A 4,481-nucleotide genomic window follows, 5' to 3' on the forward strand; every position below is an offset into this window, starting at 1 on the left:
ACACGTGTCCACTGGACACATGTAATATGGCTTCACAACACATTATTGTTGTCCTCACCCCTGTCTCAGAGGTTTAAGTTTCCAAATATACCTCCAAATTCAGTATATATGCACAGCTGTTGCTGTAGAAGAAATGGACAGCTATGGACTTTCCCTACACCTATCCTGCACATCCCTAGCTACTTTCCCTAATTGTCTTTCCCTCTGCTTGCCCCCTTGTTTGCCACTTTCCTATCTCCTCTTTTTTCTTTTCTTTTAAAGAAGTTAGTGTGGGGTAAGTGGGAGTAAGCTCAGTACTAAGTGGGATTAAGCCTGTTTGCATGTTGCTAAGCAATTCCTACACAGATTAAGCACTTTTAAGGCTAACTGTCTGTAAGCATATTTAACCGGAAATTAGTATTGCTTACTGCCATGCAAACCCACGCAAACCCGCTTACAACTGTTTAAAAGTGCCTTAATCACTCTGTATCCAACAGCCCTTGTTCTGCCCAGCAATAAAATAATCAACCCTTGCAAGTCTCAAACCTAGGACCCTGTACACCATGGCCACAGCAAGTTACCCCTAAGCCATCTGTGCTGCAGCAATGTCTGATGTTTTCTCAAACATATTATGCAGCAGTCACTCAACAGTAGGGAAATGTATATATATATATATATATATATATATATATATATATATATATATATGTGTGTGTGTGTGTGTGTGTGTGTGTGTGTGTGTATATATATATATATATATATATATATATATATATATATATATAAAATACATAAATGTTGATTTTTGTACATGAATAAATGAATAAAGGTAGATTGTTGGACGGTGTGGGTAAATAAGGCATCCCCTGATAATAAGCCCTAATGCGTATTTTGGTGGGGGAAAGAGTATGACCCGGTCTTATTTTTGGGGAAATACGATATGAGTAGTGGGATGTGACCTGGGGCTGGGACCCGGACTCTGATGGGAGACCCCTCCTTGGCTTTTAACTCCTGGAGGCTACCAAACCGTTCTGTATCCCAGTGCCCTCAGAGCCTCTCAGGGGGGACCTCCCTCTGATCCAGGCCGCCCTCTCAGAACTCACCCTGGCTGCCAAGGGGCAGGCACACTCTCATCGGGACTTCTGAGACCCTCCTTTCCGGTCCAGGGCACCACATTCCCCATCTCCAGCATATTCACTGCAGGCTGCCAAATTGTGCCGTGTCCCAGTGCCCTCAGAGCCTCTCAGGGGGACCTCACTCCAATCCAGGCCACCCTCGTGGAACTCCCCCCAGCCAATGAGGGGCAGGCCTGCCCTAATAGGGACTTCCAAGCCCACGCTCCTTTCCGGTCCAGAGCACCTCGGTCCCCGTCTTCCCCAGATCTCCTGGAGGCTGCCTGGCTGGGTCATGTCCCCATGCCCTCAGAGCCTCTCGGGGGGACCTCCCTCCGATCCAAGCTGCCCTTGCGGAACTCACCCCAGCCGTCGAGGGGCAGGCACACTCTCATCGGGACTTCCAAGACCCCACTCCTTTAAGGTCCAGGGCACCACAGTCCCCATCTCCTGCATATCAACTGCAGGTTGCCAAATCGTGCCATGTTCCCATGCCCTTGGAGCCTCTCAAGGGGACCTCTCTCCAATCCAGGGCCGCCCTCACTGAACTCCCCTCTGTTGCCGTGGGGCAGGCCCACCCTCATAGGGACTCCCAAGCCCACGCTCCTTTCCGGTCCAAAGCACCACAGTCCCCGTCTTCCCTAAATCTCCTGGAGGCTGCCTGGCTGGGCCATATCCCTGTGCCCTTGGAGCCTCTCAGGGGGGCCTCCCTCTGATCCAGGCCACCCAAGCGGAACTCACCCCGGCCACTGAGGGGCAGGCATGCTCTCATCGGTACTTCCGAGACCCCCTCTTTTCTGGTCCAGGGCACCACAGTCCCCATCTAACGTATATCCCCTGCAGGCTGCCAAATCATGCTGTGTCCCCATGCCCTTGGAGCCTCTCAGTGGGACCGCTGTCTGATCCAGGCCACCCTCACTGAACTCCTCTCGGCTGTCGAGGGGCAGGTGCACCCTCATAGGGACTTTCAAGCCCACGCTCCTTTATGGTCCAAAGCACCTCAGTCTCCATCTTAACCAGATCTCCTGGAGTCTGCCTGGCTGGGCCGTGTCCCCATGCCCTCAGAGCCTCTCAGGAGGACCTCTCTCTGACCCAAGCTGCCCTTGCAGAACTCACCCTGGCTGCTGAGGGGCATTCATGCTCTCATCGGGACATCTGAGACCCCCTCCTTTCTGGTCCAGGGCACCACAGTCCCCATCTAATGTATATACCCTGCAGGCTGCCAAATCATGCCATGTCCCCATGCCCTTGGAGCCTCTCAGGGGGACCTCCCTCTGATCCAGGCCACCCTCGTGGAACTCCCCTCAGCTGCTGAGGGGCAGGCTTGCCCTCATAGGGACTTCCAAGCCTATGCTCCTTTCCGGTCCAAAGCACCACAATCCCCATCTTCTCCAGATCTCCTGGATGCTGCCTGGCTGGGCTGTATCTCCATGCCATCAGAGCCTCTCAGGGGGACCTCCCTTTGATCCAGTCCACCCAAGCAGAACTCACCCCGGCTGCTGAGGGGCAGGCACGCTCTCATCAGTACTTCTGAGCTCCCCTCCTTTCCAGTCCAGGGCACCACAGTCCCTGTCTCCCACATATCCCCTGCAGTTTGCCAAATCGTGCCATGTTCTCATACCCTCGGAGCCTCTCAGGGGACCTCTCTCTGATCCAGGCCCCCCTCACTGAACTCCCCTCGGCCGCAGAGGGGCAGGCCCACCCTAATAGGGACTTCCAAGCCCACGCTCCTTTATGGTCCAAAGCATCACGGTCCTCATCTTCCACAGATCTCCTGGAGGCTACCTGGCTAGGCTGTATCCCAGTGCCCCTGGAGCCTCTCAGGGGGACCTCCCTCCAGTCCAAGCCGTCCAAGCGGAACTCTCACCGGCTGCCGAGGGGCAGGCATGCTCTCATTGGGACTTCCGAGCTCCCCTCCTTTCCAGTCCAGGGCACCACAGTCCTTGTCTCCTGCATATCCCCTGCAGGCTGCCAAATCATGACGTGCTCCCATGCCCTTGGAGCCTCTCAGGGGGACCTCTCTCCAATCCAGACCACCCTCGCTGAACTCCCCTTGGCCACTGAAGGGCAGACCCATCCTCATAGGGACTTCCGAGCCCATGCTCCTTTCCGGTCTAGAGCAATACGGTCCCTATCTTCCCCAGATATCCTGGAGGCTGCCTGGCTGGGCCGTGTCCCCATGCCCTTGGACCCTCTCAGGGGGATCTCCCTCCAATCCAGGCCACCCCCGCGGAACTCAACACAGCCACCGAGGTGCAGGCACGCTCTCATTGGGACTTCCGAGTCCCCCTCCTTTCCATTCCAGGGCACCACAGTCACCGTCTCCCACATAGCCTTTGCAGGCTGCCTGGCTTGGCCATGTCCCTGTGCCCGTGGAGCCTCTCAGAGGGACCTCCCTCTGATCCAGGCCGCTCTTGTGGAACTCACCCTGGCCGCTGAAGGGCAGGCATGCTCTCATCAGGACTTCCGTGACCCCCTCCTTTTCGGTCCAGGACACCACATTCACCATCTCCCGCATATCCCCTGCAGGCTGTCAAATTGTGCCCTGTCCCCATGCCCTCAGAGCCTCTCAGGTGGACCTCCCTCCAATCCAGGCCACCCTCTTTAAACTCACCCTGGCCACCAAGGGGGCAGGCACACTCTCATCGGGACTTCCACTTCCCCCTCCTTTCAGGTTGAGGGCTATTCTTGAGACTTTGCGACATTTTGGGGATGTCGTTGGGTACCGGGCGACGTCGGACATCTTCCCCCTACCTGGCAGGATCACTTCTGGCCCTGCACCCTTCCGCCAGACACGCCCTTGAGAACTTCTGTTGTGGGGGGGCTCTGCCTGAACCCGCTCAACCAGGCAGGAGCACTCGTGGCCCCTCTGCCTTCTGCCAGATGCTCCCTTGAGGACTTCCATCCCACCAGGGGCTCAATCCGGACCCTCTCACACATGCGTGAGTGCTTCCTGCCTGGCTGCCTTCTGCCCTTCTCTCTCTCCTTTCTGGACTTCCACCGGGACGGAATCATCCTTCCGGGCTTCCACTTCTACCCGGGCAGGAGCACTCTTTTTCTTGGGTTGCATATCTCCTGGAGGCTGCCAAGCCATGCTGTGTCCCCATACCCTTGGAGCCTCTCAGAGCAACCTCCCTCTGATCCAGGACATCCTTGTGGAACTTCCCCTGGCCACCGAGGGGCAGGCATGCTCTCATCAGGACTTCCGAGCCCCCCTCCTTTGCGGTCCAGGGCACCACAGTCCCCGTCTCCCGCATATCCCCTGCAGGCTGCTAAGCCATGCCATGTCCCCATGCCCTCAGAGCCTCTCAGAGGGACCTCCCTCCGATCCTGGTCACCCTCATGGAACTCCATTTGGCCGCAGAGGGGCAGGCACACTCTCATTGGGAC

The sequence above is a fragment of the Protopterus annectens genome, chromosome 3.part0, assembly GCF_019279795.1.
Source record: "Protopterus annectens isolate FY-2018-M chromosome 3.part0, PAN1.0, whole genome shotgun sequence".
NCBI lineage: Eukaryota > Metazoa > Chordata > Ceratodontiformes > Protopteridae > Protopterus > Protopterus annectens.